At 33.3% G+C, this 15,470-nt stretch overlaps 2 non-coding genes across 2 annotated transcripts; both read right to left on the bottom strand.

Moving 5' to 3' along the window:
• Positions 1 to 4,649: 4,649 nt before the first annotated feature.
• Trnav-aac (transfer RNA valine (anticodon AAC)) lies at positions 4,650 to 4,723 on the bottom strand. Its single transcript has one exon. It is a non-coding gene; the product is annotated as a tRNA-Val (tRNA).
• A 98-nt stretch (positions 4,724 to 4,821) lies between these two features.
• Trnaw-cca (transfer RNA tryptophan (anticodon CCA)) lies at positions 4,822 to 4,893 on the bottom strand. Its single transcript has one exon. It is a non-coding gene; the product is annotated as a tRNA-Trp (tRNA).
• Between the last annotated feature and the right edge of the window lie 10,577 nt (positions 4,894 to 15,470).

Here is a 15,470-nt window from a genome sequence, read left to right as displayed (position 1 = left end):
TGACTGGTTACTACTCCGAGCATAAGCACCGCCTATCTCTTGCCTTATGTGCCCGGAATATGAGAGAGAGAAGTACATAAGGGACGATATGTTGAGCATAGATTGGCATATTCATCTTCAATATATATTTTTTTAAGCATTTTTTAACACCAACCACTGTGAAAATTCTTTTTTTTATCAATCAAGTAAAATTTATCAATGAAAATTTCCTACTCATTCACAAAAATAAACCAAAACAAGAGGTGCCACACAAGCAAAAAAAAAACAAGCAGTTATTGTTTGGAAAACGTGAATAAAGAAAAAGTCCCAAAAAAGCATGACATCAGCAAATCATTCTGAGAAAATTACACTGTCATCGAATATTTCATCGATCAATAGCACATTCTCTTGACCATATATTTATCCAAAAGGAGAATTTGTGTGTCAACAAACATGATATTTTTTCTCTAAATATTTTCAAAAGTGTTAAATTGCCGTCGCATGAGGACGAAGATTAAGTTGGAACGTGCCGTTGGATTGATGCTGGGAAAGGAGAACCCCTCAAGGGACACTCTCTTGATCTCCCAGAAGTGGTATCTGTGACATATTAATGAACCCGGAACATTTTTCTCTTCAAGAAATACCAAAAACGAAAAGGAGGCAAAAGACAAAAAAAGAACTGTTCCAAGAGGACAACATAAGGTAGCAATTTAGTGCCAAAAGAGTCAAATGTGAAGTCACAAGGAAATATATTAAGCTATATAGGGAGGGTTAGATACACATAAACAACAAGATGCCCTGTTTAAAATTCTAAACAAGTCATTCAACAGATAAATTTCATTGAAGGCGTCGAGGTGCTATTAAAAGGCCATTAAATGCACTATTAAATGGCTATGTTTATTGAAATTTTCCTTTGAGTAACAAGCTTCCAAGATACGCATAGAACAAGATACATCATTTAACATATGGGACGTATGGGACACACATAAACTCAATGGGAGTTTTTCCTCAGAATTTTAGATCCTTCTTTTTTTTGCCTGTCAGATTATGCAGATTGAATGACGAAGTGGAGGAGGGAGGCAGGAAAAAAAAGATTACATGCAGTGTGATAAGACAGAAAAAAAGTAGAGTACAAACATATGCATAAAAGTTAGGAGTCAACTATTGTGAGCGAAAAAACCCTCTTGCGCAAATACAGTACCTTCTGCAAAATATAGAAGCAGAGGATATCGCAGTGAAAACATTACGTTATCAAAGGAATCATATTATACTCTTTTGTTTTGTAAAAGGGGTCAATTAGTGGCTCTCAAAGTGAATCGTGAGCGGCAAATTGGCACTATTTTGCTAAGAGATCGACAGATCGGCAGATTGACATGAGATCGGCAATTCGGCACCATTTTTCGAAGAGATCGACAAATCAGCACTCGAATTAATCGCGAGCGGCACAGTTATCTACCCCTTGGTTTTGTCAAAGTAACAAGAAAAGTTTGTTAAAAATAAGTTGATTCACACAGAATATGGATATGTTTGTCAAATCAACGGCCAACTGGATCTTGTTTAAAGTTTGTCGAAAGGAAGTTTTCCATAGAGAATATTTTTGTCTCATTTATTTGCTTTTCTATGTTGGGGAAAGTACTCCCCCTTCGAACGTTCATGCCTTCGAATAAGGTGAATTTTCTTTAAGTTTTCCTAAGAGACTTAAACATTTCTATTAAATATTAGTGAGCTTATTATCAATTATTGATAATTATGAGAAAATCACGTGGAAATCTCTTGGGAAAATTGAAAGAAATTCATATTATCCGAAAACATGAACGTTCGAAGCGAGAGTACTTTCCCCTACTACACTTTTAAACATAATTTGACTTTTCCTTAAAATAAAAAAAAATCAATACATTCATTTAATAAGGAATCGCCTGTAGAGTTAAAACGACCAGACACGGCCGGTCATATAGAATATAAAAAAAAATTCGTCAAATTGGTGAACAACATGCTTTTGACAGAATTTTGAAAAGATCTGTTTGTCTGCTTAACGAAACTTTTTTTTAGAGCAGCGCGAGGTCATCAAATTACAACATTTCCAATAAGAACTTTAATTTTAATTATTTACTACATTCTGTAAATTCAAAGTCGGCAGTAATACTGTGAACAATATCCCCAAAGTTGTGATAAGTTACTGTCTGTTTAGTAAGAGCGTGACCGGCATAAATGACAGCTGCTTTCATATATATACCGTAGTATTTTTCTAGTAAACCGATAATAATAATAATAATGGTGGCAACATTCCATAGAGGAACTTAGACCTTATCGTAAGGTCAGTTCGGAACATTCACTATTATTTTTCTTATATGGGATGGGATTGTCTGTCACATACTACGTGAAATCAAGTGCAGTGAAGTTCACTGAATGCAAATTCGAACACCTTTAACGCCAAAAAAAAATTCCTGGTGACCTAAAGAGGATTCGAACCCAGGATACTTGCATCATAGAGTGAGTGCTCTACCACTTGACCCATTGTGTACTCCTGTGAATTCATGTAAACCGATAGATTGCATCAATTTCGTAAATATGCTTTGTCGTAAAATATTCAGTTGACGGCAAATTCTAACCTCAAAAATTCGTTATCCGCCATGAGTTTCCCTCAGAACACTGTGAACTGCGTCTGAGAGCTATTTATAAGTTAGCTTTAAATAGCGCTCCGTATAAAAACATCAACTTTTCATGGGAGTGACATAAATGTATTGTTAGCTTGCTTAATCGGCACCTAACCTTAAAAATTGCCTCAAGAAATAGCAAAATTAATTCAGAGTAGTATGTAAATGTGATATTTACCATTCGAGCTCATGTCTTTGCGTACAACATCAAACATCGAGGTGTAATTGAGAAAAATATCGTAAAGCCATAAAATGGACAATAAGGCGTTTTTCAGCAAATGCAGGTATATTTTTAATTTCTAGATGTCATAAAAATATTGAGGTTATGTATGAATGTGCGTTCAGCAATAAAAATGAATTATCTTGTCATGTTTTTGTTTGATAAATGAAGCATAATAGCATAGAGTTCTCTAATTATGTCTTTTTATTCTTTTTTAAAACTTTTATACTAATTCTACAAATAAAATCTTGTATTATATTTTCGAGACGTTGAACAAATTCAAAAAATCCATCCGGATAACGAAGCGGAAATCTGTCATTTTGTCTCCCAATCATCCAAATAATAAAGCGGGCACTGTACAATCTTCTCGAATGAGGGAAAATGATAAAATATCACACTAAAAAGCTGCCAAAAGAGTTACTCAGTGAGTAGAGGTGTTTAATAATAGGCAAATTATCAAAAAGTTTACAAAATAACCATTTCACCAAGCAACTCCACCACTTGGGCTATATTTCAAATCTTTTTTCGATAATTTTTTATATTTGGGTGGTTTTTGAAGTTTGTGTTCCATTCAATTTGGAGGTTATGTTCATCATAACATCACATTTCAAATTAGAAGGAAAATAAAAGCAGTATACACAGTTTGTGTATTGGTTTTAGTTGATAAGAGCCTATTTTCTGCTATTTTATTTATTAATCGTAGTCCGTTATGAGGTTGACTAACCTCAGAATTAAATAAGAATTCCGCACCAAAAGTGTTTCTTCTGTGGTTAAAAAATTACTATTCTTGTTCGACATAAAGCACAAAACTTTTGTTAATTTTGGTTTATTATTTGCAACAATAATTATGTATCTGTTATAAGCTAGGTTATCTTTCCGTTTCAATAAAGTCCCGAGCGAAGCCTAATACGGGTTTCAGACTGGAGGCTTAGGCCCTTGATAGACCTGAGGATTAGCCGAGAGACGGCTTAGCATAATTATATTAGAAATAATAGTCAAACTACATTTCCGACATTTTCCACTAACTCGTCTCTCGGCTTAAGTCGTAAGTGTATCTAGGGCATTAGCCCAGTTCTTGAAGGTCCCGAAATTCTAAATAACAAACAATTTTGACGGTTTTTCAAAATCTAATGTATCATTTTGCCCTTAATATTCAATCTTAAGTAAAAATTTTCTGAACAATTTAATCCTGGAAAAAATTATAGAAGTTACGCCATTTACTTAAACCATAGGTCTGAATCCGGCTTAATATTGACATAAATAAATTACTCTCATCGCACCATAATACAGCAAAAAAAATTGTTTCTGATAATTTCTTGACCAGTCACTGTTAATTTGTGATTTATAGTCAAATATTCCATCAAACCGTATCGAATCGTTCTTTTTCAATTAAATTTGAATAATCGTTTAGCACAATGTCGGAACACTACATTAACAATTTCATTCCACAGACTTTTTAGGGCCCTTTGCTGAAAATTCCAAAGGGGTGCTGAATTTAAATAAACGACGGCAATTAAAAATACATCTTCCTACCTTAAAGTTTTTTAATCAGTCTCCCCCTCATGTCATTTTCCCATTGAGCATGACTATTGTAGAATTTGAACACAAAGGCGATCTTGTTATCCCTTCGAAATCCGAGAGGACATTGAGTGCATGCGTGAAAATTCCACAGAAAACTCAATGTCAGAAATAATTGAAAAATAGATTGAATTGAACATGTCGTAAAGAGTAATTTGAATTATTTGAGATTCTTTCTCCCTTGCCTTGAGAAAAAAAAATCATTAAAAAAAAGAAATTGTTTCCGTCCGGACTCGAACCGGAGGCCTTCCGCGTGTTAGGCGGATGTGATAACCAACTACACCACGGAAACTTAGATATCAAGTCTTCAGATGACACCCCAATGCCTCTCAATTAAAACTTTCAATAAAATTAAAACAGGCAAGTAAAATAAAAAAAAGAGCAATAAATTGACCCCGACGTGATTTGAACACGCAACCTTCTGATCTGGAGTCAGACGCGCTACCGTTGCGCCACGGAGTCACATTGGGTCCAGGGGGGTGGATCAACTTTCGCCAATATTCACATTTAGAGCAGAGAGTGATTAGATAAGTCAACAAGAAAGATATCCGCGCGTGCGCTAAATGAGAAAATATAAAACATTTACGAGAGACGATTGAGTTGAGTGAATTCATAGAAGCGATAAGAGTTGGGCTGTAGCCCAAAACTCAAGTAAATAAAAGAACGAGAATCAAGAAGTGTAGGGGCGGAATATTATGTTTTTTAGACTATAGAGACAAATTAAGGTTGAAAGCTTTAAAGACAGGAATGAGTTCTTATTCTTACACTCAATGTCACTTCCCTTTAAGGACGATTGGATCACCGGTAACCCAAAAACAAAATTTTTCCAACGGGCAGTTTCGCTTTGCTCTAAAAAGTCAGACAAATGATTTTTTCGAACCTTCGAGTTTTGAGTTAAAGAGTTAAGGGGGATTACGTGGACAAAAAAGACTAAAAAATTACATATTTAAACTTCAAATAAGTAATATTATGGCAGTAAATGCGATTTATAGAATGACCGCCTGGAGGCGGTCTTACCCGTTACAGGGTTAAACTAAAGATCTCACTAAATGCTACAACTTTTTAGAACATTTGAACTTCGTGTGACCAACACCAGGGGCGCTACAGTCAAAAAACCAATTTCAATATCACATAACCTCAATTATCTCGACTGTCGCTGAACCAATTTTGATGATTACTTCGACATAATTGTAGAGGACATTTGTCTCTATATTTCGTCCATACATCATTTTTCGATCAGATAATGCGATCTGTCCAATTTTGCCGTTTAAGTGTGAAAAAATTGATTTTTCCCATAATAACGCTTTGAAATCACTCAGATGCCAATTTGACTGCCTCTACTCCACCAAGACACTTAAAATAGGGTTTTAAATGGAAAGTCTCACAAAATACAACAATTCTTTCATATAGTTGAAATTCACCAAATGAACACTTGGGGCGATCTGGTCGAAAAAACGAGTTGAGAAACAAAAACCGCGCTTATCTCGGCTTCTGAGTAATCGATTAGATCATGTTCTATGGCAAAATTATAGAGAACTTTCTGGTCTACATTTCACCCATATATCACTTTTCTGTCAGTCCATCCAAATCCTTAATATTTTGGTTTAAATACAAAATTTGTATAATTTCACGAATTTGATTCAAAATAACTGAATAGCGATCCCCAACTTCAGCTCTAAATCGAATTTGCATACATTCCGAGTTAGCTCACATTAAGAATCTCACCTACAATAAGCCGGTTAGGATTATCTGTCCCTTTTCTCTAAAAAACATTTTCAGCATAATAAAAAAAAATGTTTGATTTTGATTCAAGATCTTAATCATATAAAAGTACATTTAAACTCTGAATTTTTCATTTAAAAAACTTAAAAATTCAGCCATTGAGATTGGGAACTGATTTAAAAAAATTAGTTTTCGGTGGACAATGTTAATAATATGAGTAGATTCATCTGAAGTCAAAAGACAAAATGGCTCCGTTCAGTAGGGTTGAAGGAACACTTCTTCGACAGGAGACCCCTATTGACACTTTTGTTAAAATGTTGAAATTTATTTAATGTATATATAATAAAATGTAACTAATATGACGTTTTTTTATTAATCCACACTTTCCTATAAGGATAGGTGTTCAAAGGATAGGTGAGAAATATCAAAAATACCCCCTGAGCGTTCGAATTTAGAAGACTCTATGTAAATTCAATTGTTGTACTTACATAAGATTAGAGGAAACATGTTTTTAATTTTTCTGATCCAAGTAACTTTTCAAAGGCTTTTAAACATTGGGAGCTATCTCCTCAAAAATTGCATTTTTGACAGAATTTTGACGTTTCCAGCTACACTGCAGATAATTTCCTTTAGAAAAGCAGTTTTTGACGAAAATTGCTTCCAATGCTTTTATGCAAGTTTTCAAAAAAAAAATATGTGTGAAAATTTTCGAGAGCGGACAGGTAAAAGGGAATACATAATTCCAAGATCCGTTTTTTTTTCTAATTAATAATCTACAACTTTGACGTACTTGAAAAAATTACCCTCAAATAATTCTAAACCATGGTATAAGCGTGTTTCTGGAACATCTGCAAAATATGCTTTTACGGCTGCTGCTTCTTTATTTGTGCTTAATGGCCTCTACACATTGGGAGCAATTTTTGTCAAAAATTGCTTTTTTGAAGGAAATTCCCTGCAGCCTTGTAGGTGGAAACGTCAAATTTCTGTCAAAAATGCAATTTTTGACGAAAACTGCTCTCAATGTGTAGACGCCTTAAAGTGTTGCCTACGGAAAAAAATATTCACGTTTGCTGACAGATAGATGTCTCTGGAAGTCAAATCTATTTAATAATGACAGTTGATCAAACAATTTGTACATCGAATATTTGAATTTCGGAAGTGTTTAAGCAAGTTTTTGTAAAAAAAATTACGTATGCGGCACCACTTTTTCAATCAGATTTTTCATATACAATTATTTTTGCAAAAGGTATCGTACTCATTGATTTGACACATGTTACACAACAAAACATGTTACAAAACATGTTTACAAAATAAAAGTTATTGTACGTTGGGTATTATGCACAACGCACAATAACTTTTGTTTAGTAAACATTGTTTTGACATTTAAATGAGAGTGAGTGAGATCTAGATCTAGTCATCTCGCTCATTCTCATGGGAAATTTTGAAAACATGTTTACAAACAAAAGTTATTGTGCGCTGGGCATTAGTTAAATTCTTTTTGTCTCTCTGTTTATTTATTGTGAATCTCTGAATGAAGAACAGCTTAAGCTGTTTGTGATATCGTAACTATTTTCTGATCTGTATAAAGACTCCTGCAGAAGGATTAAAAAATATGTTTTCATTTAAGTGAGATGATCTTTAATCTCTTTTTGATTGATCTTCATAACAAGGAGCACGGGGATCTTCTGTTTTATTTATTATATTTCTCAAATTTATTTCATTTTTTTTTTTGACACTAATGTGTCGAAATCCCAGATCAAATTTCATATGAGCAGAAGCCCGTTGCGAAGTCTTCCGTCACCATTCAATTACTGAATTTTCCATGTGTCCTTATTCGCAATTCCCAATCAACTCCTCATATGACTTCCCAGTGAGCAATGTCAATCATAAAAAGTGACACATTCAGTGAAAGAGACACCAAAAAAGATCCTTATTGTTGATGTTTCCATGCTAAATGATATCCCATCGATTTCGAGGGTCAAAAACTAAACTTTCCGATTTTCCAGCACTGCTGTGCACCGATTGTCGGCTCTCTTCAAGAGTCCTGCTACCATTTGAGGGTCTTTTAGGAATGACAGGGATAAAAAAAAATGTTTCGACATTTCTGTATACCCTCGAGCTATTGATTATTTACGTTAACAGCAAAACTTGTGATTTATTTCACGGTACATTGAAGGTTTGTTACATGAGTGCGAGAATGAAATGAATTGTTGCCTGTTGAAAAGCATCCTAAATTCATTTTCTTCACATTCAACTTCTTCTGCATTGCATCATTTACTATGTGTGTCTTTTCTATGTTAAGATTGAGATATTTTTCTCAGGAGAGACACAATATTTTTATTGGAGAATAAATTTTCGATGCACTCGAAGAAGATTAATAAATAAATTGTCAAAGAGGCATTTAAGGAGGAGTGCTACCAATGTCCAAACACTCCAGGAATCTGCTAGTAGGGTGACTTCTTTTATAGGATGGCAAATAACACACGATCCTTGAACTCACTCGTAAACTTTCGACGCTGCATGATGCTTCCATGGGACCCTAATTTAACTAATTATACCCTAAAAGTAGGGAAAAAACGGGGGCGTGCAATTGACCAATTCTCACAACACAGTCACGGTAATTTTGCCCTCTGAAGGCCAATTTGTCCCCTTTTTATTGACCATATTTACTTTTACAAAATTCAAAACTATTCGTATCTTGTAAAATGTTAAATTATCCCCACTTTTCGGATGTTCTTTGGTCGTAAAAATTTAAAAAAAAAATGTTTATACTATTTGAACAAGATGTTAAACACGAGGCACTTGCTTTTTGTAATATTTTTACAAAAAATATTTCAAAGAGTATGATTTAAAATTATGTTGTCACCTATATTCAACCTTTATGATTATTTTGATTGAATCCATTAAGGACATTTGAATAAGGACTAGCTCTGAATAAATATCACCCCCTTAAAATCTCTTAATTGATGTGAAAAAAACGACCTTTTGGCTCTCAATTGTGCTGTTGAGCTCATCAAGAATGAAACAATGGAGATTTGTTTGCAATGTCGCGCGATAAATAGCACACAAGGAGAACTTAGAATAAGAACTACAAAACACACGTGACGATCTTGATTAATATCAGCACGCGATCGCCTTTTGTTGTCCCACACACGAGCTTTTTGTCTCCAAGAATCTCGATTGATAGGGAGGGTGGCGGTTTCTTTTTCTGCTAGTGGATTTGCCGTAAAACACCATAATTGTTAATTCACAATTTAATTCAATTAAAAGGATGAATATCTAAATGAACATGAGAGATTTATAGCTCGAGGGGTTTATCAGATTAATGCACTAAACTAAATGGAAGTTTTGTTGAATATTATATATTACGTCATACGTCAATAGGGGGAAGTGGGGCACCTTTGAAAGTGGGGTACCTTTGAAACTGGGATTTTTCAGTTATTTTTAGATAAAATTGAGCCTTATCGTGATATAATTTAGCTCCACAAACAGATTGAGAAGCTAAATTCCATTATGATGGCTCAGTTCCACTTTAGATGAAAAATCTCAATTTCAAAGGTGCCCCACTTTAGAGCCCGGCGCGCGCCGACTGTTAGCCGTTTTTAGCGCGCCGCCAAACTTTTTTCTTAGCCGCCGCCGCCTAAAAATTTTTGAGGCGCGCCGCCGAGCGCGCCGCCAAGAATAACTCGGCGCAGCGCCAGTAGGCGCCACACTGCAACTTTAGTTTTTTACATAAATTTTTGTTTTTTTGTTTTTCAGACTGTTCTTTTTTTGTTTAACATAATTTTTTGTTTTTCAGATTGTTTTTTTTTTGTTTATGCGTTTTATGCAAACCCGAGTGATATGTAATTAGAAGATTCTTATAGAAAATTTAACGCTATAGAACTTTGCTGAAGATCATTTTCCTCTTATCTAAAAGTTATTTTCGAGCAATTTTCTATGAGATGATTTTGTGGAGTTTCTAAAAATTGCTGGGGTAGTGTCAAAGCATGGCATAAGTTGTTACATTTTGCTCACGAAAATGGAAAAATGATCTAGTTTATATATTTCGATAGGAAATTTACTTCTTTACCTACTACTTTGTCGAAGATCTTTTTTTCTATTTCTTAACGACAAATATATTTTAATTTAGTCAATATTGATGTTCATTGTAAGGAAAATATTCCAAAAAGGGTCCATAATTTCAATATTTTTTTTTTTTGGCAAAAACCAAATGGTCAGTAAAAAGTCAAAAGTGGTCAGCAGAAAATTAAATTTGATCAGCAACTAATTCGAAATAATCAGCAAAAATTTTCAATTTTGTCAGTAAAAAGTAAAATTTTGTTAGTAAAAAGTTAAATTTGGTCAGTAGAAAGTTAAATTTGGTAAGTAAAAACTTCGAATTGATCAGTAGATATATTCGAGTTGATCAGCAAAAAATTAAAAATGAGCAGCAAAAAAATTAAAAAAGCAGTAAAAACTAAAAAGTGGTCAGCAAAAAATTAAAAAGGAGCAGTAAAAAATAAAAATTTGTCAGCAAAAAATTAAAAGAGGTCAGTAAAAAATTAAGTGGTCGGTAAAAAATAAAAATCAGTCAGTAAAAAATTAAAAACGAGCAGTAAAAAATAAAAATTGGTCAGTACAAAATGAAAAGTGGTCAGTAAAAAAATAAAAATTGGCTAGTAAAAAATTAAAAATGAACAGTAAAAAATTAAATGTGGTCAGTAAAAAATTAAAAGTGGTCAGTAAAGAATTAAAATTGGTCAGTAAAAAATTAAAAGTGGTCTGTAAAAAATACAATTTGGTGAGTAAAAAATTAAAAACAAGCAGTAGAAAATAAAAATTGGTCACTAAAAAATAAAATTTGATCATTAGAATATCAAAATTGATCAGCAAAAAAGTAAAAGTGGTCAGTAAAAAACGAATTGTGGTCAACATAAAATTAAAAGAGGTCAGTAAAAAATTAAGAGTGGTCAGTAAAAAATTAAATTTGGTCAGTAAAAAATTATAATTGGTCAGTAAAAAATATAAATTGGTCAGCGGCCAGTGATAATCCTAAATCAGTTTATAGTGGTGCATTTCCTTCGGGATCGGGAATCTTCGTTTTTTCCATTTTGTTATTTACACTTTTGTTTTTCCCAAAGATTCCCCCTTTGGAATCTTTGTCTTCGGTAACTTTTGTTTTTTGAAAACTTTGTCTTTGGAAATGTTGTCTTTCATACATTTTTAACAATTTTCAGAAATTTTGTCTGTAACAAATTTTGCACAAGTATATTTTATAAATTTTCAAAAATTTCCTTTTTCTCAAAAAATTTCCATTTGCCCCAAAGTATGAAACTAAAAACCTCCCAAAAACAGAAAATTTCCTTTCGTCCCGATAGGTTATACTGTTAACTTCCCAAAACACCCTTGTTCCAAAGGACGAGACTAAAAATTTTCCAAAACAGAGAATTTCCCTTTGCCCCGACAGATGATACTGGTAAATTCCCAAAACACAGAAAATTTCCCTTTGCCCTAAATAACGAAACTAAAAATTTCCCAAAACAAAATTTTCCTTTGGCCCGACCCGACAGACGATTCTGACAGCTTTCCAAAACACAGAAAATTTCCCTTTGCCCCAAAAGACGAAACTAACAATTTCCCAAAACACAGAAAATTTCCCTTTGACCTGAAGGACGAAACTAAAAACTTCAAAAAACACCATTGTGATATCATTATTTTATTTAATAAAATATATTTGTTTAAAATATATAAAAGACAAGATTTCCAAAGACAAAGTTTCCAAAAAACAAAGGTTACCGAAGACAAAGATTCCAAAGAAAAATTGGAAAAAAACAAAATGGAAAAAAACAAAGATTCCGCAAACCCTTGGAAACTATGAGAGATAGAGGCCTCATACTTTACACCCTATTAAAGTCTCCTTTAGGCTCAAGATTTGCGAAATTTCACTTGAAAATAAAGAAAATTACTGCTCATTTTTATTTTTTTATTGACCACTTTTTATTTTTTATTGTCCATTTTTTATGTTTTCTGACCACATTTTATTTTTTACTGCACATTTTTAATTTTGCTGACCAATTTCTTACGGAATTGAATATTTTCAATTTCTTGTTGACCACTTGTTGTTTTTTATTGAACTTTTTATTGACCACTTTATTTTCTACCAATCAAATGTTATTTTCTACTGCTCATTTTAAATTTTTAACTGACCACTTATTATTTTTTACTGATCACTCTTTATTTTTTACTGATCAAATTTTATTTTTTACTGATAATTTTTAATTTTTTACTGACCATTGTTAATTTTTTACTGACCACTTTTTATTTTCTATTTATAACATTTTATTTTCTACTGATCAAATTTTATTTTTTTTAACAAATCAATAGTAGTTTTTTACTCGCCACTTTTTATCTTTTACTCACCACATTTTATTATTAATTGCTAATTTTTAATTTTTTACTGGCCACTTTATTTTCTACTGACCACTTTTGATTTTCTACTGATCAAATTTTATTTTTTACTGTTTATTTTTAATTTTTTACTGACCATATTTTATTTTTCACTGATCACTTTTTACTTTTTACTGATCATGTTTAATTTCTTGCTGACCGCTTTTCATTTTTTACTGACCGCTTTTAATAAAGTACTGCTCTTTTTTTAAATTTTTTTTAATGATCTTTTTAAACTTTTAGCTGTCCTTTTTTTATTTTTTACTGATCATTTCGAATTTTTTGCTGACCAAATTTGACTTTTTACTGCTCGTTTATTCAATGCCTATTTTTTTATTTTCCATATAAGGTAAAGTATCTTATGTCGACGACTTGAAGATAGACTTTGTGAAAAACTTATGAAAAAACCGTTATAATTTGTGTTTTTTGATAGGGTTTTTACCTAAAAGAAAAGAATAGATCCTTATCTACGCGAAGTATTCTAAAAATTAAGGATCAAAATTGTGAATTAGTTAAGAATTTCACGTACCTATATTTTGTTAACACTAAACCTACCGAGATTTTTCTATACCTATTCCTACCATACCCGGTCAAATTGACCGATACTGATGAATGCTATCAGAGACAATACTATCACCTACTTTCAGTCTGGGATGATTTAGGGAGGCCCCTAGAGTCCATTTCATCTATTTACAGCAAAGAGAACCAACCCCTCCCTCCCCCAGTTAGTAAAAAATCAGTCAGAGGGAAGAATTTTTTTCTGAATTATTTTTTGCCCAAAATAATAGAGGTAGCCACTCAGAATGTTCTGACAACCCCCCCAAAAGTTAATACAAGGAATCCAAATACAATATGGATTTTCTACTCATCCCACTCCATCACCTCCAGAAACCACTCTTTTGGAAATATCTCAAAAACTAATTCATCGATTCCTTTCATTTTTGGATATGTTTTAGAGGTAGTCAAGGCGGACATTTCGTCCTTAGGCACCAATACTCCCCAAAACTTCTTTCTTTCAGCTTTCAAGGTCAGTATTTTTAAACTATTTTAGTTGTTCTATAATATTCTAAAACTGAATAAAAGTGCTTTAGGCTTATACAAGATTTTTAGATCTCTCAAAATAAATGAAATTTTGCCCAAATCCGTCGAAAATCCAATTTCCTAAGCATTGATTTGATTCCTAAGTACCAATTGACCACTGACCTTGCAAAACCCCTGAAGGAATTTTCAGAGAGAATTAGTGTCTGAGAACGAAATGTCCGTCTAAAACATATCCAAAAATGAAAGGAATCGATGAATTAGTTTTTGAGATATTTCCAAAAGAATGGTTTCTGGAGGTGAAGGAGTGGGATGAAAAGAAAATCCATATTGTATTTGGATTCCTTGCATTAACTTTTGGGGGGGTTGTCAGAACATTCTGAGTGGCTAGTTCTATTACTTTGGTCAAAAAATAAATCAGAACGAATTCTTCCCTTCTGACTGATCTTTTACTAACTGGGGGAGGGAGGGGTTGGTTGACTTTGCTGTAAATAGATGAAATGGACTCTAGGGGCCTCTCTAAAATATCCAAGAGTGAAAGTAGGTGATAGTATATAGTAGGTGATTACCTATGTCAAATCGGTCAAATTGACCGGTCGTGGTAGGTAGAGCACATGAAAAAGTTTCTCGAAAAGGACAAAACAAAATAAAAAACAAATACTCAAAAATATATCATATGGACATATTAAGAAAAGTCATGCACTTAAGGTAGTGGCAATTGAACGTCTAGTCTACGTAAATATTAGAAATATGTCCAAAAGGTCAATTTGACCGGGCTTGGTAGGTTTAGTGTTAATAAAATGAAGAAAAAAATCGGCGCGCTTGGCGCGCCGCCGCCAACTGCTTCGGCTGGCGCGCCGGCGCGCCAGCCGCCGCTGAAACATTTTAAAACTTCTGGCGCCGCCGCCGAAACCCTCTGTGCGCCGGGCTCTACCCCACTTCCCCTATAGCGTTTGGAACTTATAAATTTTTTTGAAACATCATTCGAATATTTTTTTAGAATTGAGAATTATATTAATTCACGCTATTATCCGTAGAACTTAAGGCATTATTCAGTAAAGCTTCAAGCTGTTTATACAGCTAAATTATATCATGATAAGGCTCAAATTTGGATATTTTGAAAAGGTCTTGAAATTTCCGATCCGATTGCATCGGTCCCAAACCCAAACGCTAATGAATCGGTAATTGTTGCATACTCGTAATTGATTTATCTTTCTATAATATTTTGTTTTTACTTGTCCGAAACTTTGTTACTGGGCTAGAGGTTAAACGATAAGAGATATCGACTTCCGGTCTTCAGTGACCCCTCCACACATATGTTCTTCGAAAATGCAGTATAATTAGCCTTTTTACTACTTGTTACCGTTCTGCAGCTCAAACTGTAAGAGCTGTCAACTTCCAGTCGTCGGTGACCACCCCCACACCTCAAGAAAAAAAAAAACAATATCTAAGATTGCTCGTAAACATAGGGGGAACTGGGGCAGTAGTAAACTGGGGTAGTTGTAAACACTGTGATTTTTTTCATTAATTTTAAGACTCCAGAGGATAAAACCCATAAGCATTCATAGATACCATGGGGATGTATGTCCACAGAAGAATTGGTCAATAAAATCCTAATACTTTAAAAATAAAAATCATTTTTCCCGAAAATGTTGATATTTCAATTATTTTGGTCATTTGGATTTCCACCTGGAAATTAAAAACTGTGTAAAATAATCGAAATGTAGCAATACCAGTTCTTTCCTACATCTTTTAGGATTATATTTATGCATTTACTAGACAAATTGAGATTCTCATTATTTCAAAAGAATTAATAATTGGTCAGAAAACAGCATTTGGGGTAGATGTAA

The sequence above is a fragment of the Phlebotomus papatasi genome, chromosome 3, assembly GCF_024763615.1.
Source record: "Phlebotomus papatasi isolate M1 chromosome 3, Ppap_2.1, whole genome shotgun sequence".
Lineage (NCBI taxonomy): Eukaryota > Metazoa > Arthropoda > Insecta > Diptera > Psychodidae > Phlebotomus > Phlebotomus papatasi.
Note: the sequence above shows the minus strand (reverse complement) of the source record. Positions and strands in the feature narration are given on the sequence as shown.